This window comes from Schistocerca piceifrons, chromosome 2 (assembly GCF_021461385.2).
Source record: "Schistocerca piceifrons isolate TAMUIC-IGC-003096 chromosome 2, iqSchPice1.1, whole genome shotgun sequence".
Taxonomy (NCBI): Eukaryota; Metazoa; Arthropoda; class Insecta; order Orthoptera; family Acrididae; genus Schistocerca; species Schistocerca piceifrons.
The window spans coordinates 174,944,853-174,967,457 of NC_060139.1; the positions used below are offsets into that span (position 1 = coordinate 174,944,853).

General features: G+C 43.0%; 1 protein-coding gene across 5 annotated transcripts in view; it reads left to right on the forward strand.

Annotated features, from left to right (window-relative positions):
* The window catches only part of LOC124776844 (protein Mpv17-like), a 323,979-nt gene extending 307,424 nt beyond the window's left edge, over positions 1-16,555 (forward strand). For 4 of the 5 annotated variants that reach the window (XM_047252010.1, XM_047252009.1, XM_047252008.1 and 1 more), the window contains one exon: positions 2,008-2,127. The gene's annotated coding sequence lies outside the window, so the exon portion shown is untranslated. Of the gene's footprint in view, positions 1-2,007; positions 2,128-16,230 lie in introns of those variants that run through there. The other variant, XM_047252012.1, reaches the window with a different exon arrangement.
* Positions 16,556-22,605: the final 6,050 nt, after the last annotated feature.

The following is a 22,605-nucleotide window of genomic DNA, read 5'->3' on the forward strand; positions in this document are numbered from 1 at the left end:
CAACAGGGTGGTCCAGTTGTTTCTTGGCCACATTTTTTTGGTGACCATTCATGTGGACAGACAGCTTGTTGGTTGTTAAGCCCATGTAGCATGCAGCACAGTGGTGTAGAGTTGATGACTGGTTTCACAGGTAGTCCTGCTTTGATGGGACAGGTGGTGTATGTGACTGGACTGGAGCAGATTGTGGTAGGATGATGTATGGGACAGATCTTGCATGTAGGTCTGTTGCAGGGATATGAGCTGTGGGGGCAAGAGGTTGGGAGCAGGGATTATGCAGGGTTGAACGAGGATATTGTGTAGGTTCGATGGATGGGAGAATACTACTATGGAAGGGGAGGGAAGAATAGTGAGTAGGAGATTTCTCATTTCAGGGTGCGACGAGAGGTAGTTGAAACCCTGGCAGAGAATGTAATTCAGTTGCTCCAGCCCTGGGTGATACTGAGTCACAAGAGGAATGCTCCTCTGTGGCTGGACAGTGGGACTCTGGGAGGTGATTGGTGAGTGGAAAGATAAGGTACAGGAGATCTGTTTTTGTATAAAGTTGGGAGGGTAATTACAGCCTCTAAAGGCCGCAGCGAGTCTCAGTGTATTTCAAGAGGGAGAGCTTGTTGCTGCAGATGTGACGGCCATGGGTGGCTAGGCTGTATGGAAGGGACTTCTTGGTATGGAATTGGTGGCAGCTGTCAAAGTGGAAGCTTTGCTGGTGATTGGTAGGTTTCATATGGATGTAGGTACTGATGTGGCCATTGTTGAGGTGCAGATTAACATTGAGGAAGGTGGCTTGTTGGTTTGAGCAGGATTAGATGAAGCAAATGGCGGAGAAGGTGTTGAGGTTCTGGAGGAATGTAGATAGGGTGTCCTTACCCTGGATCTACTTTCACAAAGGTCAGATTTTTGTGGCCCAGCCCCTAGGAATGAGCATCTGGGAAGTGGTGAAGTTCATCAGCTGTTCACGTGCCACTAATATGCACAACTATGGGAAGTAGTTTAAGAATGGTGAAACTACAAGTAGACAGTAATGTGTTGGACATTCACAGTTCATTATGAAACTTGGAGGTCAGAGACTTCCTTGCTCTGTAAAACAAGATTGGTGGCTGGTGCATGCACAACTGTTTTAGAGTACACCATTAATTCCACATTGATGAAAATAAGGCTCCACAACTGATTACACTAGATGTTCCCATGTTGATGTCAATTATGACTGTGGTGGGGATGGGATCATCAATATTGGACTGTAGGTCAGTGGAAATGAATTGCCTAGTTGGATAATCATGTTTCTTGTCACATCATGTTGAAGTTCACTTTTCATTTACTGTCTTTCAGGTGAGTAACTGCTTGAAACATGCATTGTGTCACAGATGCAGGATGGAGGAGGGGGGAGGCAACACAACAACTGTGGATTACATGAACATTATTGCAGACCACGTGCACTCCTTCATGACTGAGGTCTTCTCCAATGGCAACGCCTTTCAGCATGATAACTGTCTGCGTCTCAAGGCCAGAATCATGCTATAGTGGTTTGAGGAGGGTAGTGAAAATTCAGATCTTGGCCACCACATTTATTTGGTCTGAAGCTGATGGAACTCATCTGGGATGTTATTGGTTTCCAGCTCCACACCCACAAATGCCCAACCCCTCATTTACAGGAATTTTGTGACCTGTGTGTAGACTTCTGGTGACAAATATCTCTGGAAACATACCACAGACTTATTGAATCCATGTTGCAATGAATCACACTTGTGTTGCATTCCAAAGGTGAACCAACATGCATGGTCTTAATGTTTTGGCACATCACCATTGATGTGTCAGTGTGAAGTGCTTATAATATCTTCAGATGCAGATTGCAATAATGTTCCGTATTGAGCAATTGGATAAAAACGTACTTGATTACAAGCAAAATGGATGTTTGATAACCCAACCCCTTATACACTCAGTAGCACGTTATGACTTACTCTTGTTCTAAAGAAATTATACTCATCTTAAATGTGATTCTATTTGAAATTTCAGATTGTCTGCGTGAGTGTGGTATTCAAGCAGAAAGAAGCTACTGTTGAAAACTACTAGGGCTCTGTCCATAAGTGAGAAAGTGTCTGACAACTTGTACTTTTTGATACATTGCGAATAAACATTTTAAATCAATTTTCCTGATTTATTTTCTGCCAAACCCGTTGTTCATGTTAGTTAACTTTATCAACTAATAGCTTGGTAACTGACCTGAAATAACATGAAAATCATCATAGGTGTACTGCAGCATCACTACAGAGCTATTATTTTGAGGAAACAGTTCTGTTTTAATCAGTTACACAACACACAAAATAATTTCCATATAGACTTTGCCTTCTTGTCTTATGTTGGGTTTAGTGTCTTCAACAAGGTTTCATAAGTCTAAGGAAGAAACTGGGAATCCATACAAACCCAAAAAGAAAATTGAAAACACAGATACTAGTGTCAGTTCCTGTAGGTTAACTGACAATTTCAATTACAGGATTGAAGATTGCTGTTGCTACATGACAAGTAACAATGTTCAATGTAAACACATTTCTGTTATTACAAGATGTAGATAACTTTCTTTCTTATTAAATGTATACATATTTATAGATAACTTCCTTTCTTATTTATCAAATGTGTAGTCTTGTAGATATATAAGCAAGTAGTGATAAACAGCTGCTATTCAGCATAACTGAGAAAGCTGCTTTTTTTGTTTGTTTGAAGTAATACCTTTCTTACATTTTTTACTAGCTTATATTTAGCATGAGTAAGTGCACACAGTTTATAGCAGTTCGCAACTGTTAATTATTAATTGAAATTCTAACAGCTTCTTCTCTGTTTTAATGTGTACATGGACTTCCCCAACTTTGTGAAGTTTCTCTATGATGTGATCTACGGAATGTAATGATTAAATAAATCCGATGTTTATAGTATCTTGTGGCTACTGGAGGTCAGTCAGATCATCTTTTTCATTGTGTTTGTTGTCACCTGCATCTGAATAATCACTACAACATTCACTTGAAGGTGATGGGTCTTTGTAGACACATTTAAACCATCTGAGAATTTCTCCATAATGCCATCCCACTCTGAATTGTGTATAACTCAGCTTCTTCTTATTACTATCCATTTTACATGGAAACTGACCATATGTGAAGATAAACATCAGCATACAGTCTACAACAAAAACTGGAACAACTACTAATGCATGTACAGTAGCAATATGGAACATGTCAAATATGCTTAGAAATATGCAAGATGGAGATTGACTATTGACAATAAATTATCTCATCATTGGTGTCTGAGTTAAAACTGTATGTTCTGTAAGCCAGCTACAAGAAGACACCCAGGTTTCATTTTCCCACAACAAATAAGATTTCAGTGATGCTGACAGACTACAAAGGAGAAGCAAATCAAACTCCATGATGATGGCATGAGACCTGAAGTGTGTTTTTATTTTGGAGCTGTCATTTTATCAAATACCTACATTGGTTTGCTGGAATTTGTAGTGTGTACAGAAAGTGCGTTTACAAGCATTTGACTTGGAATGGTTCCCACTCATATTTTATGCAGGGAAAACCTCAACAGTAGCAAGTATAGTGATTGTTAAAAGTTGCGAAAGGATTAAAATCCTCATTGGAATTACTGCTTTAGAAACTTCAGCTAAGACGAGTGTCATTCAAATTGAGTGTAGTTTCCATTTCATTTAAGATGTAATCTGCCTTTTTCAAGGAGAGGTAAGCAGCAGATGGTAATTTGTGTATTGAAGGCTGGACTGCAGCAGCCTAGTGCCCAAGATTATGAGATGATTCCTGTGCTGTTAAGTGATGGTGATGTGACTTTGTTTTCTGAACTGTTAATGTTAAGTCTGTACTTGTGGGGGATATGATTTCATCAAAGCAGTTCAGTTATTTTATATAGGACACTGTTAGCAGATATTTCTATCACTTATTTGAAGAATATAGAAAAAAATATGACTCAAACAATAGAAATTTCAGGTAGGAATATCAACAATGTAGCAAAAATGGATTGTTACTTAGTGTAAGAAAGACACATCAAGTTGCAGACAAGCACAATTAAAATACACTTACATGTAGCTGTTTGCCACAGCCTCCATCAGTAAAACAGACACACACATCAATCACACACACACACGCACATGCGCGCCCCCCCCCCCCCCCCCCCACATATATATATACAGCCACCAACTTCAGAATCTCGGGTCGGAATGCATCATAATATGGGGTGCAAGCAGCAACCTGGAGGGTATAGGGAAGGGGAAGGGATGGTCTATGGGTGGGGAGAATGATGAATGCTGTCTGCTGGAGTGTGTAAGGACTAGAATGTCAACAGGCACACAGTCATGAGGTTGTGAGGCAGGGAGGTGGGGGAAAAAAGGAGCAAAAAGGAGAGGAGCAATGAAATATGGGTGGATGCATTGGTGGAAGGCTGCATATAAACAGGGTGGGAGATGAGAATGGGGATAGAGGGAGTGGAAACTGTTGGTTGGAGGATATGGAGACAGTATGTTACATTAGGTTAAGGCCGGGTAATTACAGGAGCACAGAATATGTTTTAAGGATAACTCTCATCTATGCAATTCAGAAAAGCTGCTGGGGGATGGAAGGATCCAGATGGCTCAGGTAGTGAAGCAGCTATTGAAATAGGGTGGTCTACTTTGATCTTGGCTACAGTTTGTCAGTGGCCGTTCATCCTGGTGAACAGCTGTGCAGTAACCAGAATGAGATTTTCATTCTGCAGTGACGTGAGCGCTGATATGAAACTCCCTGGCAGATTAAAACTGTGTGCCAGACCAAGACTCGAACTCGGGCCCTTTGCATTTGGCAGGAGAGCTTCTGTGAACTTTCGAAGGTAGGAGATGAGGTACTGGCAGAAGTAAAGCTGTGAGAATAGGGCGTGAGTTGTGCTTGGATAATTCAGATGGTAGAGCACTTGACTGCAAAAGGCAGAGGTCCTGAGTTTGAGTCTCAGTCCAGCACACAGTTTTAATCTGCCAGGAAGTTTCAGCTGTGCAGTGATAGCAGCAGAGCTGGTAGATGACATGGGTGCTTCACTGGATAAACCAGTGACAGGACTGGAATAGGAAGTGCTGGGTGGGTGGATTGGGCAGGTTTTGCAGCTGGGTCTTCCACAAGGGTATGGTCCTTGTGGGAAGGGGTTGGGATTGGGAGTGGCATAGGGATGGACTAGGATATTTTGGAAGTTACGTGGGCAATGAAACACCACTTTGGGGGGGGGGGGGGGGGGGGGGGGGGGGGAAGTATCTTGAGTAGGATGTCCCTCATTTCAGGGCATGATCGTAGGTAATTAAAGCCCCTCATGAAGGATGTGGGTCAGTTGTTCCAGTCCGTAGTGGTACTGGGTGACGAAGGGGACACTCCTTTGTGGCTGATTCTTTGGGATGGTGGGAGGATTGTGTGTGTGTGTGTGTGTGTGTGTGTGTGTGTGTGTGTGTGTGTGTGTGTGTGTGTGTGTTGGGGGAAATGGCACGGGAGATCAGTTTGCAGACTAGGTCTGGGGGATAGTACCTGTCTGTGAAGACCTTGGTGAGACCCTCAACACACTGAGCAAAGGAGTTTTTTTCACTGTAGACATGCTGTCCCCTGATGGCCAGGCTGTATAGGAGGGATTATTTGGTGTGAAATGGAATGACAACTGTCAAATCCAGGTACTGTAGGTGGTTGATGGGTGTAATGTGGTCAGAATTGTGGATGGAGCCATCAGAGAGGAGGAGGTCCACATGCAGGAAGGTGGCACAGTGGGTTGAGGAGGACCATGTGAAGGTGATAGGAGAGAAAGTGTTGAGGTTGTGAAGGAACGAAGATAGTGTGTCTTGACCCTGAGTCTAGATCATGGAGAAATCATCAATGAACCTAATTAGACTAGGGGGTTTGGTGTTTTGAGAGGCTAGGAAGATCTCCTCAGGTGGCCCATAAAAAGGTTACCACAGGAGGGTGCCATTCAGGTGCCTGTGTCTGTGCTGTGGATTTGTTTATGTACCTACCATTCAAATGAGAAGTAGTTCTGGCTTAGGATAAAGTCAGTAAGGTGTATGAGGAATGAGGTCATGGGTTTGGTGTCAGAAGGACGTTGAGAATGGTAGTGTTCAATAGCAGTAAGACCATGGGTATGTGAGATGTTTGTGTACAGGGAGTGGTGTCCACAGTGACAAGTAGGGATCCAGAAATAAAAGGAGTGGGGATGGTGGAGAGTCTGTGAAGGAAGTGGTTAATGTCCTTGACATGGGAGGATAGCTTATGGAGAATTGGTGGAGATGTTGGTCAATCATGTCTACAGTGTTCCTCTTAATCCACCCTACCTAGCTGACCATTTCAACTTGTCACATCCCCCAAAACTCCCTACCAACTCTCCACCAAATCCAGAGCGAAAACATTCCTGTAATACTGTTGTTAACCTCTTCACCAAAATCCTTTGCTCCATAGAAGTATCACTCTGATCCAGAAGTCTCATCTTTAGCCCCACACCCAAATTTAACCATGCTGTACTTGTCAAAGGCCTACTCTCCTTCTCCCGATCTTTGCAATGGGCACTTCTTTGCCACCAATCCCTCCAACCAAAACCACCCTAATTCCAACATTGAACGCTCTCTTCCAATTCATACCACATCCAACCGTAATCCTCCCCAGCCCCCTAACCAATTGCTGGGCACCTTCTGAGAATTCCTTACCTCAAACATAGCCTCCTTCCCCAGGTCCCTTCCTCAGAAAGCCAACCTTTCAGTAGAAGGAAGAACAGTCACACACAGCCTTTAAACAAATCCTGACATAATTATCCTGCCTGCAGACAAAGGTTCCACCATTGTTTTTGGGAATCATAGTGACTACATGGCAGAAGGCCTCTGTCAATTGTCTGATTCCTCCACCTACAATCTCTGTCAAAGCAATCCCATCCCAGAAGCCCAACACAAACTCCAGTCCCTACTTCAAGCCTTAGGCCCTTCCCAGAACATCTCTCTAACCCATTTCCCTCCTCATTCCTGTGACACCCCGCACATCATCCTTCTCCATGCTCCCCAAAACTCACAGACCCAAAAATCCTGGACACTCTATTGTGGCAGGTCATAGTGCCCACACTGAAAGAATTTTGGGCCCCATTGATGAATATCTCCAACCAAATGTCTGTAATATAGCCTCCCATGTCAAAGACACCAATCACATCCTCCACTGACTCTCCACCATCCCCATCCCTTTTCGTACTGTATCCCTACTCATCACTGTTGATGCCACCTTCCTATACACCAACTCCCACCTGCCCATGGTCTTAATACTATTGAACACTACCTTTCCCAATGTCCTTCTGACTCCAAACCCATGATCTCATTCCTCATACACCTTACTAACTTTATCTCAAACAACAACTACTACTCATTTGAAGAGAAGGTATAGAAATGAATCTGCAGCGCATCCATGGGCACCTGCATGGCACCCTCCTGTGCTAATCTTTTTATTGTCCATCTAGAGAAGATCTTCCTAGCCTCTGAAAACACCAAACCCCTAGTCTGATGCAGGTTCATTGATGATATCTTCATGATCTGGACTGAGGACCAGAAAACCCCATCTTCATTCCTTCAAACTTCAACACCTTCTCCCCCATCTGCTTCATGTTGTCCTGTTCAGTCCAATGTGCCACCTTCCTTGATGTTGACCTCCTCCTCTTTGATGTCTCCATCCTCACCTCTGTCCACTTTAAACCCACCAGTACCTGCATTTCGACAGCTGCCATCCGTTTCACATTAAAAAATCCCTCCCATACAACTTGCCCAACCAGCGATGTCATATCTGCAGTGACAAGAACTCCTTTGCTCAGCGTGCTGAGGGTCTCACCAAGGCCTTCATGAACAGCATGAACAGGTACTATCTCCCAGACCCAGTCCACAAATAGATCTCCCATACCATTTCGCCTCGCACATACACCCAATTCTCCCACCACCCTCAAGAATCAGCAACAAATGAGTGTCCCCTTCGTCATCCTTTACCACTGTGGACCGGAACAACTGGACCAATCTCCACTATTTCGATTCCCATCTCTCATACTTTTTATTTGCAGCCTTCCGTCAATGTATCCACCTATCTTCCCCACTCCTCACCGTTTTTATTCCTTTTTATCCTCCTCCCTACCCCACAACCTCCTGAAAGAGTACCTGTTGGCATTCTAGTCCTTGTACACTCCAGCAGACAGCATTTGTCGCTTCCCTCACCCATACATCATTCCTTCCCCTTCACTGCCTCCTACATTGTTGCTTGCATCTCACGTGATGCATTCCAGCCTGAGATGATGGAGTTGACTGTCATGTGTGCATGAGATGTGCTTGCTTGTGTGTGTAAGTGTTGTGCGTCTCTCTTTTACTGATGAAGGCTTTGAAAGCTTTATGTAAGTGTCTTGTAATTGTTCTTATCTGCAACTTGAAATATCTTCTATTTACCTACATTTAAAAATGTAACTGATTGAAGTGTCCTTGAGCTCTACATGTTTATTTAGAGATACTTGTTTTCATTGGCACAGCTGAGTCCATGAATTCTTACAGAAAATTTGAAAATTTTTCCAAGAAGTACATTGTAAGATATCTTAAACTGACAAATAATGTAAAAAAGGTGAAGAAGATACAAAGCATAATAATTTATGACTGTGCAGTGGCTTACAGGGTATGTTTGTAGATATTGAATTAACAGCTGCTGTTATAACTTTGAAAGGGATTATGTACTGCCACTAGTGAAGCAATAATAACCTTTTACAGCTCAGATAAAGCTAAAGAGTTTTGCATGTAAATAGATAATGTACCGATACCATATAACCATATGCAGGTAACAAAATATACCATTTAGCAGCAACAGAGTCCAATACTGCCACAGAACACAGAAATATTGATATTATATATGAAGACAGAACCTCCATGTAAACAAGTTTTACATTGCTGATTCATAATTGTACAATTTTATCCTCGGTTATTGATTCAGTGAAAAAAAAAAAAAAAAAAAAGGACAAATGCTCACCCACAGCAGACTGATGCATGACACACAGAAACACGTAACAGAAAATGTATGCACTAGCTTTCAAGCTCTTGTTCTTTTTCAAGTGAAAAGCACACATTCACACACACAATCACATAGAAACCCAAATGCACACTCCTTCAGTCATGGTAAAAATGATTATTGATTATTAATTATTGAGAGCAATTGTCCAGGCAGATGGAGGAGAGGAGTCAGAGAAGAATGCATGAGAGAAGGAATGGGTAACCAAATCAGACAGTGTGAGGCAAATCTTTTGACAAGTGATTCAGCATCAGCATCTGCATAAAGAGGGCAGAATATATAAGACAGAGAAAGAAGAAGATGGAGAGGGGGCTGGGAGGGAGAGGAGAAAAGGAGAGAAAGGTGGAGATTAACAAGGTGACAGGGAGGGGAGAGAGAAAGAGAGAGGGGTGGAAAAAGAGGAACAAGAGTGTGGTGGAGATGGGGACACAGAAATGAGAGAGAGAGAGAAGATGGGGAAGTGGGAACAGCATTCTCATCACCTTCTGAGGAAGCTGACCCAGCTACTCCTGTCTTACACCCGCTTGAGAATATATGTAACCTTGAAAGAGACTACCATTCTGATCTGCCACACCCCTGCCCCTATCAATCCCTCACAGCTTTCCAACGATGCCTTGCTGACTCACTCCACATTCCACATCCTATAACACTGTTGTCAACCTTTTTGCCAAAACTCTGAACCATGCAAAAGTGTCAGTACTTCACTTCTTTCTTGACCCTAAAACCTAAGTTGAGCCATGCTGGATTTAACAAGGGCCTTCTTTCCTTTACTTGTTCTCTGCCGTGGAAACTTTTCTTCACCCTGCACCCTACTGACAACAGACAACCATATCCATGCACAGAACCTTGTTTAAAGCAGCTCCAACCTCACCCAGACTGTGGTCTTCTTCCCCTTACACGCAATCAGCCCCTGGTTATGTTTAAAGAATTTCTCACTTATAGCCTGGCCTCACCTTCCTTTCCTAAATTTCTCCCCAGTGAGTCCAACATCACTCCTACTGAACAGACAGCTATCCATAACCTCAAAACTGACCCAGACTTCATCTTTCCCAGAGACGAAGTCTCCACCATAGTGGTCATGAAGTGGGTGAGAGTCTCTGCCAACTTTCTGGCACCTCTGCATATGAACCTTATGGTCATGATTCCTTCTCAAAAGTCCAATAGGGCCTCCAGCAGCTCCTCAATGATTCAGGTCCATCTTGAAACCTGGTACTTGAATCCATCTCCCTCTAACTCCAGCAACTGCCTGCACTCCTACCTTTTATTACTCCGCAAACTCCATAAACCCAACCGCACTGGTCATTCGATTGTAATGGGGTACATTGCTTCCACAGAATAAACCTCTGACTTCATTGACAAACATATCCAAGCTATTGTCTGTAACATATCTTACAGTGAAGAAAATGTTCATTTCTTTCTCAGCCTTTCTACCGTTTCTGTCCCATTACTACCAGACTCCTTCATTGTCACTATGGATGCAATATCCTTATATGCCAACATCTGCCATACCCATGGCCACAAAACCTGAGATACCTTATCTGGTTCATTTTCATTGGTGAATTTTTCTAATTTGGACTCAGGCGAGGAACAACTTTCGTTTTCACTCTATAACATCGACACCTACTCCCAAACCCACTTCACCTGGTTCTTCTCAACTCAATGCATCAGCTTTTTAGATGTCGATCTCCACATCTCAGATGGCTCCAGAAAGATGTCTTTTCATATCAAGTGCACCAACCGCCAACAGTACCTCCTCTCTGACAGCTATCACCCAATCGATGTCAAAACATCTCTTCCTTAGTAGCCTTGTCACTGATGGAAGCAACTTCTGGAGTGGAAAGCAGGAGCTGTCAAAATATACAGATAACCTTACCATAGTCTTCATTTACAGACAATATCCTATCCAGCTCATGCATAAACAGATCTCACCATGCCATCTCCTCCTCTGACACCAGTAAATCTGTTAACAAGACACCAACATGCACGTCTCTGATAACCCAGTATCACCCTGTCCTTGAAAAGCTCAACCAGTGCTTTGACTACCTCTTATCATCCCCAGAGATGAGGACTGTTCTGCCCAAAAACTTGCCCACATTGTCCAAAGTAGTGTTTCACCACCCATACAACCTACAAAATATTCTTGTCCATGCCTATTCCAATCCTCCTCCCACCCATGGACCAACTGGCTCATTCCCCTGTGGTTGACCCAGGTACAACTTCAATGCTAAAAACTTGGAAATGGTACAACATATTGAATTTTTTCTTAACAATTATTTCTTAACACAACCTCCTCTGCAATGCCTTTACAAGCTCTTCAGGCTTTTTCTGACTACCTGGATTATCTGCTATGCTGCTATTACTGTGCAGCATTCAGTGTGGGCATGACAAGTAACCAAATGTCTCTTCACATGAATGGAGACCACCAAACTGTTGCAAACCACAAACCATGCAATTACTGAACACACTGGGCACCACACCACAAATGACTTCAACAGCTGCTTAACTCCATTCGCAATTTGGATACTCCCTTCCAGCACAAATTTCTCTGAACCGAACTGCACACGTGGGAAATGTCTACCTAGTGGAAACTGTGCTCTTGTAATCTTCTGGCCTAAACCTCTGTTAACCAGTTTTCCACTGCTTCACCTTACCTTTTCCCTTCTGTCTTTCGTGCACATCACTCCTTCCCTGTCCAGATCGCATACTGCCTTCTCCTAGCAAACCCCCCAACATTTTCTGTCCTCCCTCTCCCACTCCCCACTCCCCTCCACCCTCCATCTCCTCCCCCTCCTTCCCCCCCTCCCTCCCCCTCCGCCTCTCCCTGTCTCCCCCCCCCCCCCCCCCCCCGCCTCTCCCGCAGCACCGTCTGTGTCTGCCATGCTGGCCTTCTGCGCTATGTCTGGGGTGGGTCAGTTCAATTCAGTACATGTAATCTCCGGTCCAGTTTACTGGACCCCCGCACATATTGCGCAACTGCTTGTTCCCACGGTACCGACCATGCCAGCCGCGTTGTGTTTTCGCGACACATCAAGGAGAATACAACCTGCCATTGCTATGGATGTGCTTGCCAGTAACACACCTATGCCTACTGTGCCAGTCTGCTGTACGGCCTCACCTACCACGGACCAGCTGGTTTTCCAAGGGGCACCAAAGCTGCCTTCGTCCCCTCCCCCTGGGTGTCTGCCGAATCTGCCTCCTTTATACAAGGACAACCCTGTATCATGGTTTGCACTTGTTGAGCATCTTTTCAAGTTGCATCATGTGTCCAATGACAACTCTAAATTCCTGTGTCTCATCACACACCTCCATGATCACTCAGACTTAATTTGCGATCTATTCCTCTCGCCATCACCTCCACCGAAGTACGAGTTCGTGAAGAAAATGATCATGGTCCGACTCGCCTGCTCACCACAAGAATTAATCATCAAGATCTCGTATGAGGAACACATGGGGGACCGAACTCCATCACAACTCTAGCACCACCTTCAGTTGCTTGTGAGTGAGCATGCAATGCCGGACGTCACTCTGTGGGCGGTATGGTCCGCCAAATTGCCTAGCCACCTACAGATTCACCTGCTACCGCACTCCTTCAAGTCAGTTGGCTCTTGTCTCTACATCGCAGACCAGCTCTATGCACTGCTACGACAACACCAACCAGCTCACCACTCCTATCTCCTTCTCTGTGTTTTCTGTGGACTTTCTACAGTGCCGACATCAATGAACCAGTTCTCGGTATAGATTTTTTGTCCTATTACAAACTCTCTGAATGTGGTTCAGGGCTCGGTGCTACACCATCCCACTAACACTCAGATACTGTGCTCCTGCACTTCTATTCACGTTCTGTTTCTCTCGTGACATGTGAGTTAGTACGTGAGTGCTCCGCCCTCACAGGCAACATTGTGACCTGCATCACTAACCTACTGTCAGAATACGACTCGGCAGCACAACTCTGCCAGGAAAATGACGACTGAAACAACGAATGGCACACACTTACAAATAGCTCGTCGCAGCTCGTACCTCGCTGGTGAAACTGCAGTCCACAGTGCTGCCACCTAACCTTGTTTCTCCAGCAGACACCCGCTCGGACACTCCGCAGGTTAGTCCAAAAACATTAATTGTGTGTGATGATTGGCATCCGGTAGACACGGCACCCCCGATGCGCTCGCCACGTTCAGTGCCATGTGTTTCAAACAGTGCTTCTAATGACAGTCACGTGCGTAATATGACCATGCCCATCACGCAGGCAGCCGCCCCATGTGTTGATAAACATTCCCCCTCTCTCACGCGCCAACCACGTGACTCGGTGGCCATCACTGTTCCCCGCGCGATGCCAGCGCCTCTCCCGCCTGCACTGATTACCCAAGGCAAAGCTGACAACACACAGTCGCTGCGCGTCCTGACCCACTCCGTGCTGCGTGTGCAGCCGAGCTCTCCAAACAAGCAAATGCTGCACTCATGTAATAGGCATGTGACTTTTGTGCTGCCTTTTCCCACTCGCACTAACGGTTACGCCTCATCACACCCTCCTCGTCCAGAAACTTCACATCAGGATGTAACTCAGTCTCGTGTGCAGTTCTCAGTTTCTTCCTTCACTGACGGAATGACACACAAGATAATTACCACTGCCGGCCCTCCTATTAGGCACAGGGTTAGACGCCTCAATGCCACCAAGTTGTGCATGGCCCAGCAGCAAATTAACGAACTTTTGGAGGCAGGTATTCTACAACCATCAGACAGCAACTGGTCTTCACCGATTCACCTCATCCCCAAACACAACGGCTTTTTTCGAATGTGCTGTGATTACAGATGCTTAAATGCTCATACCATCATGGACAATTACCCCGTGTCAAACATAAACGATTTCACTCATATGTTATCGGGTTCCACAATCTTCAGTGTGATTGACTCTAAACGAGCCTGTCACCAGATTCCCGTGGTGCCGGAAGAGACTCCAAAGACAGCTATTATCATGCCTCTCAGTTTGTTCCAATACAACTTCATGCCGTTCGGCCTGAAAAACGCGGCACAAACATGGCAACGTTTCATCGACTCAATCTTACGACAGTTCAAGTTTTGCTTTGAATATCTGGATGACATACTCATTTTCAGCAACTCAGCTGAGGAACACGAAAATCTTTTATACAAAGTCCTCCAGACCTTGAACTCCAATGGCGTTGAGGTCAACAAGGACAAATTCCAATTGCACCAATCCTCTGTCACACTTTTGGGTTACACCGTTTCCACAGACGGAATACAGCCTCCCAAATCCCACGTGCAGGCCATCACGTCACTGCCACCTCTGACTACTTACAAAGAACTCCAACGTTTCTTTGGGTACAATAAATTACTACCGTCAGCATCTGCCTTCTGCCGCCGCTGTGCAGGCCCCGCTGACAGACTCGCTGTCGGGCAAACAGACTTCAGGCCTTAAACCAGTTTGCTGGACTGAACCTATGCTGGAGGCCTTACAGGCTCTAAAAACTTCCTTAGCTCACGCCATGACACTCACCCATCCCAACCCATTGGCCGAGTTGTTCATCACTAGATGCCAGTGACATCACGGTGGGGGCAGTACTACAGCAACGCAAGGGTGACATGGTTTCTCCCCTTCATTTCTTCAGTTCAGAAGAAATATTCCAATTTTGATAGGGAACTTCTGGTGGTCTATGAAGCCATCAAACACTTTCGCCCCGATGTTGAGAGCCGCTCTTTCTTCATCCTCACTGATCACAAACCACTAGCAGACGCTTTCTGCAACCCTCCCGAGGACCCACCCTCTCAATGTTTCCGCCACTTTGATTTAGTCTCTCAATTCACAACATACGTTTGCTACATCAAAGGCAAAGAAAACATCCCTGCAGATTTTTTTTCTCGTGGATCAGTACTGTCTTGTGCATCATCGACTTTTCCAACCCGGCCACTCTCCAGGCCTTCAACAAGGAATCTCAAGCTCTCCTCATGGATCCTCAAAGATATCTTGTGTTTACCAAAGCCAAGTTCCCTGGCATTTTGGACGAGGTGTAGTGCGATTCTTCTATTGTCACCCTGCAGCTGTTGCTCCCACCCACATTGCACTGGCAAGCCTTCGACGCCTTGCGTATCCTCGCTCACCCTGGCGTCTGAGCCACTACATGGCTTGTATCCGAGTATTTCGTTTGGAAAAATATTAAACGGAACTGTAAGACCTGGGCACGCAGCTGCATCCCCTGTCAATGCAACAAAGTCAGCCACCACACCACCCCTCCTCTAGGCAAGTTTGACATTCCACAAGGATGATTTCGTCACATACATATCGACCTTATCAGTCCACTACCACTGTTGGAGGATCACAGATATATTCTCTCTACAATCGACCACATGTCTCGCTGGGTGAAAGCTGTTCCTTTACCCAACATCACCACTGAAACTGTGGCCTAGGGTTTCGTCTCCTCATGGATTGCCAGGTTCAGTTGCCTGACCACCATCACCTCTGACCAAGGTTGGCAGTTTGGGTGTGCCCTGTTCACCATTTTATGTAACATCTGCAGCATTAAAAAAATTCATACAACAACCTACGACCCGCAAAGTGATGGGTTAGTTGAACAGTGCCACCGCACCCTCAAAACTGCTGTCAGGTGCCATGACTGCCTCTGGTCTGTAGCGCTTCCATGGGCGTCACTCGGTCTCCATTTGACTTTTAAACCAGACTTACAGGGAACCATCTCTGAATTTGCTTTCGGGGACAACCCAGTCCTACCAGGGAAACTTATCCTGCCTCAAGCACCCGAGGATTTTCCCCCTTCCCCAGATTTCATTAGTCGCATGCGCACTCACTTCAAACATGCACGGCTACACCCACCTATCCGCTATTCCCTGCCAGACACTTACGTGCCAACTGCACTCTACACTTGCTCCCATGTTATGCTCAGGGATGATTCTGTTAGACAATCCCTGCAATCACCACACCTTGGCCCCTTTAATGTACTCTGCCGGGGCAAGACAACATTCGACATTATTGTTAAAGATCATCCTCAAACTATTTCATTGCACAGGCTCAAACCTGCTTGGACTACGACGCCCCTCTGCCGTCTCAGTCAGACCCTCCTGATGACTTTTCTGCTGCGGAGCCTGAAAATGCTTTGTCTCATCCCATGGCACTGTTTTCTCCAGGTCATGATTCGTTGTAATCATTCAGGTTTTCCAGGTACATCGCCATCCACCCCACGTGCGGGTTTCGCCGCCACTTTGCCGTCTGCAGAGACTCGCTCTCCCACATTCAACCTGTGCTGCAATGTGCCACCACACTGTGTGGACGATGTGTCGATCGTCACCTTCGATGACCGTGTGCTCATGCTCTTAACAGACTCTGTGGACTCGCCATCCAATGGGCAGTTAAATGTCAGTGTGGTGCATAGCCTGTCACTCCCCCATGAGTGCAACCAGTCAGAAATCCACGCGTTCATCTCGTCGGATGGCTCGATCTTCATATGGGGCACACACGCCTGCACCACGCTGCAGGCCATTCTACACTCCTGCTCTCGGGCCAGTCAACACATCATCCGAACCCGCTGGTTAACCGACTACAAGGTGAACCTGCCGCCAGCCACTCCGCCTCCACACTCGGCCTCGACCGAGATGGAAATCCCGGTTGTGCGCCTGCCGACTCGCATGACTACTACCCACGCTGAAGCCCACATGACTTCTGCAGAAGCCTCACTGGTGGTACTCTGTACTGCGAGGTGGGGGGCTGTGCGGCATCAGTAGGTCATATTGACCACGATTAACACCTTCTTTGGACTCTGATTGCTCTGCCGAGCCTCCATGTTAGTTTTTAGTTCTGTTCTGTATCGCAAGCTGTGTACATGTATATGGCTTACTGTGAAATATATTTCTATGTGGAATTTAATGGAGATAGTTATTGCATTCAACTGATAATCATATCCTGTTCCCATACATAGGATGAGAAGTTGTTTTTTTTTGTTTATTTATTTATTCATTCATCCTGGATCCATCTCTCAATAATATGGATTTGCCATCATAATACAATTAAAATAGACAGCTCACCATATGTAGACAAATAGAATATTCAATATGTTTCACAATTCCTGTTCTAGGCCTCTAGAGATGGTAGGAACAATTTTGTAGATAAAGTTTTGATGAGGAAACCATGCCCAGAAATGTAAAATTAGTTCAATAGTTCAAAGATGGGATCATTGTCAAATCATAGTGAGCATGCAGTAGAGACAATGAGCTGTGACCTGAGTGCTCTACAGGAGCTGCTCCAGGTAGTGGCAGTGCTGTTCATTGCACAAGGTGTATCTGCAGTGTTTGTTTTCATACGTATGGTTCACGAACCCTGGTGCAAATCCATGGAACACATAGTCAGCTCTCCTAGTTGTGAACATAGCAATTTGTTGCAGCTGTTATTTCAGTTGGTCATAGATAGTATGTGGTGGACGGGAGGTCTATGCAAAGTGGATCCGGTCACTTTGCATTATTCTACTCCTTTTAAATAACTATTTTTTCCTTTATTTTTCATATGGTTTCGCATGTGTATGCTGCGTGTAAATTGCTAAATCCTTATTTATGTATTATTTTATGTAAAATAATTGTTTCTTGCAATATATTCAACCTGCTGATTGCAACAGCTTTGTTAGTTTTCTATAAAACAGTTTTCTTTGAGATAAATTAATAACTGAAATTGTCTCGTCAGCCTGTAACTGTTAAAATAAATTGAGCTTAGCAGCAACTTTAAGAGACTTGACATTGTTAATTAGAAAGGCATAATTCCACTTTACAATAACCAGTTGCATTTGTCCAGAAACTCATTAACTTAGAAGATATTCATAATTAAAGTTTGGCCTCGCCCAAAATTACTTTTGCCATTTGAGCAATTATGCTTGTTTTAGTCCAGGATTTGACATATACTTTCTTGCCTTATTTTTTCTAAATCTGATATGGCTCCTAGTTATCTAAATTGCTTCTAGTTATCTAAATAAGCCAATAATTAAGAATTTGACAAAATTAGCAACATTTCAAACATGGCACTTTTACATGAAAACAGGGAATCAACCATTGAAGCATACAGTTCATTTATCAAATAGTGCACTGAACTTTAATACTTTCCTAACCAACTATTATTTAGTTAAATAAGATTATTTTTAGATTCAATAGAACATCTTTAATGCTCATTTTGACCTTCACTATTTCATAGACTAACTGGCTTAGTGCCTGTAACTTTGCTCATGTAGATTCTATGGTCTGCAAAATTTTTTTTGTCTTTCTTTAATCAAATTTGTATGTTATTATGCCCATTGCTCATGTGTAAATCTACACATTATAAAAGAGTTTGTGATCCTTTACATGGTTGCCAGTCTGCATAATTAAAGTGTTCCAATGGGTTTAATTTTATTTCATAAAATGATTTAAAAAAAGAAAGAGAGAAATTGGATAAGTGATTCTATAGTTATTACCACCAGTTTTATGACCAGCACTGAACTCTCTCATCTCATATGAATACATCTGTACATGAAATTGCATTTAAATGTGGTATCTGTTTTGCAGCCAGTAATGGTTAGTTTGCAAACTAACTACAACAAGAATAATTTTTTAAACCTGTATTAGGCCTACTGAAAAACTAATGCATTAAATATCCATTTGTTTTTCTATACAGTTCTGTCAAAGCTGTTGTCGTGTTGACTGTTACATAGCTTTCTTTGATTTTAAACCAACATTATGTTGAGGCAGTGGACAAATTAATAAAGCAAAATTCTCCTGACACGAAATGCATACAAAAAATTCCTCAAGAGACAAAATGTTTGTTACTTCTTGCAACAAATGAACCCAAATTAAAAAAACTAATAGCCCAATTACAAACAAAAACTACTGAGGGGCTAGATGGTATATCTACTAGACTACATTCTGCCTGCAGTGGATGCTAAGTCTCTTTTTTTACTCATAGGCTTAGACATGGAAGAAGGAATATTCCCAATATGTATAAAATAGAATAAAATTATCTCTATTTTCAAAGGAGGCAGCAAGGAAGATCCAGGAAATTATTGACCAATAAGTATTTGAACTATCTTATCTAAAATAAGAGAAAGTGTAATTAAAGAGAGAATAATAAGTTTTATAGAAGAAAGCACCACTTTGAATGATGCACAGCACGGGTTTAGGAAGAGGAGATCCACCAATACAGGAGAAGCTGGATTTACAGTATGTGCAACTGAGGCACTAGTCTGTGGTACATTTCTTGACCTTTCAGAATCCTTTGATTGTGTAAGCCACAACAAATTATTAGAAAAGTTAGGTGTATCATATAAGGGGAAAAGCAGCTAACCTCATAAAATTATTTGTGGAAACAAAATTTGAATAATACTGTTACAAATGTAACAGTGTTACAAATGTTGTCAGTTGGGTCTATCAGCAGATCCGGTTCCACTAGGCATGGCCTGCACCTCGATAGGTATGGGAAGGGGAGGCTGGCAAAGCTTATACGTGACAGTGTAGTGGGTGGTGGTGGGATCACTCATGGAAAAATTGCTGTAGTAGTTGGTGTTAGAGATGCACCTTTTTTAGATTGAAGTCAGGTGATAGGTATACCTGCTTAAGAGAAGTCGCTCTAACTAAGGGCCCACCTTCAAAGGATGTCATGTTTCCGAGTAGAGAAGGAATTAGCATATTTCGTCAAAATATAACAGATATTAGAGATAAAGTTAGTGAACTGCTTACAGATGTTGACTCTGAGATTATTGGTAAGTTGGAGCACCACTTAAATAACTTGACAATTCAGAGGCTCTTTTACCAGGATACAGAAAAGCTGGCTGTTTTTCAAGGAGTTCCTTGTGGGGTGGGAGGAGTGGCTATGTACATAAAAAACAGTATTAATTTTGAGTCCTCTAATGTGAGACAATACAAGTGACTTACAAGAAGTCAAATGTTTATATGCAAAGTGTGAATTTTGTTCTTTATGAAGCTCAGATATATCGATAGTCGTTGAAAAGTATTCTTCGAGTACCTAATTTTTTCGCATGTAGAGAGAGAGTCTTTAAGATTCCTGTAACCAGCATCAGTCTTTGGAGAAGAAGTTTATAGAGATTCCAGAAGCCGGATATCCAGAGAAGAAGATCAGTTGTGTTCACCAAGTAAGTCGACTCGTATAAGAGAAGTTGGAAGTTTGCACATACATTTCACACACTCTTAGTCATCCAAATCATTAGAATGGCACTGCACTGAACTCATATTTGAATGTAGTGCAGGGGCAGTTGAATTTAATGAGAATAAACTTCTAATTGTTGTTGTTTATAGGTCCCCTAACTCTGACCAGAGCATTTCTGCTCAAGCTAGAGAGGGCTCTTGATCACTTTGTAGGAAGTACCAGAAATTAGTTATATGTGGTGACTTCAATATAAATTTTGTGTATGATGGTGCAAGAAAAAGGATGTTGGTAGTTCTCCTAAATTCATATGACCTGATTCAGACTGTATTTTTTCCAACTAGGGTGCAGGGGAACAGTAGTACAGACAGACAATATTTTTATTCATTCTTCATTACTAAGTGGGCATTCTGTTCGTAAAAGTGTGAATGGCCTTTCAGACCATGATGCACAAATTTTAACACTAAAAGGCTTTTGCACTCAAACAAATGTCACAATTATTTCAGAGGAAATAATTTCCTTAGAAATGTAAACAAAATCATGTATCTTCACCTACATCTACATCTACACCTACACCTACACCTACACCTGTACTCTGCAAACCACTGTGACATGCTTAGCAGAGGGAGCACAGGAAGAATGATTGTTTGAATGCCTCTAAGCATGCAGTAATTATTCTGATCTTATCCTTACAATTCCTATTTGAACAATATGTAGTATATTCCTGGAGTCATAATTTAAAGCCGCTTCTTGAAACTTTTTTAATAGACTTTCTCAGCATAGTTTATGTCTATCTTCAAGAGTCTTCCAGTTCACTTTCTTCAGTATCTCTGTGACACCCTCCTGCAGGTCAAATAAACTTGTGGCCAGTTTTGCTGCTTTTGTCTGTATGCATTCAATATCCTCTTGTAGTTCTATTTGGTACGGGTCCCACTCACTTGAGCAATATTCTAGAACTGGTTGCACGAGTGATTTGTGACCAGTCTCCTTTGTAGACTGATTTCACTTCCCCAGTATTCTACCAATAAACTGAAGTCTACCACCTGCTTTACCCCCAACTGAGCCTATGTGATCATTCCACTTTATATCTCTATAAAGTGTTACACCCAGATATTTGCATCAGTTGACTGATTCCAACGACGACTCATTGATACTATAGTCATAGGATACTGCATTTTCTTCATTTTGTGAAGTGCACAATTTTACACTTATGAACATTTAAGGCAGGTTGCCAATCTGTGCACCACTTTGAAATCTTAATCAAGATCTGACTGAATATTTATGCAGCTTCTTTCAGACAGTACTTCATCATGTACAACTGCATCATCTGCGAGAAATCTGAGGTTATTATTAATATTGTCTGCAGGGTCATTAAATGTGAATCATGATTAGCAAGTGTCCCAACACACTTCCCTGGGACACACCCAAAGTTATTTCTGCATCTGATGATGACTCTCCATCCAAGATAACATGCTGTGTCTTCCCTACCAAAAGGTCCTTAATCCAGTCACAAATTTCACTTGATACCCTTATGACCGTACTTTTAACAATAAGCGTAGGTATGGTACTGAGTCGAATGCTTTTTGGAAATCAAGAAATACTGCATTTACCCAACTGCCTTGATGCAGAGCTTTCAGCATGTCATGTGAGGAAAGTATGCGTTGGGGTTCACATGATAAATGTTTTCGGAGTCCATGCTGGTTGGCATTGAGGACCTCATTATGTCTGAGCTCATTACATGTTCTAAGATTTTCTGACAAATCAATATCAAGGGTACTGAGCAGTAGTACTTCTACTGCCTTTCTTGTAGATGGGTGTCACCTGTACTTGTTTCCACAATTGGGCACAGTTTTTTGTTTGAGGGATCAACTATAGATTATAATTACAAGAGGGGCTAACTCAGCCACAAGGCCAGCATAGAATCTGATAGGTTTTCCATTGGGCCCTGCAGTTTTATTCAGATTTAATGATTTCAGCTGTTTCTCAACGCCACTGACACTAATACTTATTTCATGTATCTTTTCAGTGGTACAAGGATTACAATGGGGCAATTCTGCTGGATTTTCCTTTGTAAAGGAGCATTCAAAAACATTTGCATGTATGCAAGTACATGTAAACAAAATACACAACTTAAACAATATTAATTTCAGGCTAGATGATGTTGATCTAAAAGAGACAGAAAATGCCATATATGCTTTCACCAGTCAAATTTTGAATGATCTGAATAACCGAACACCACCCATTGGGATTTTTTGTGATCTCTCAAAGGCTTTTGATTATGTAAATCATGAAATTCTGCTAGACAAGCTCAAGTATTGTGGCATGAGTGGGACAGTGCACAAATGGTTTAATTCGTACCTAACTGGAAGAGTACAGAAAGTTGAAATAAGTAGTTCTCGTAACATGCAAAGATCA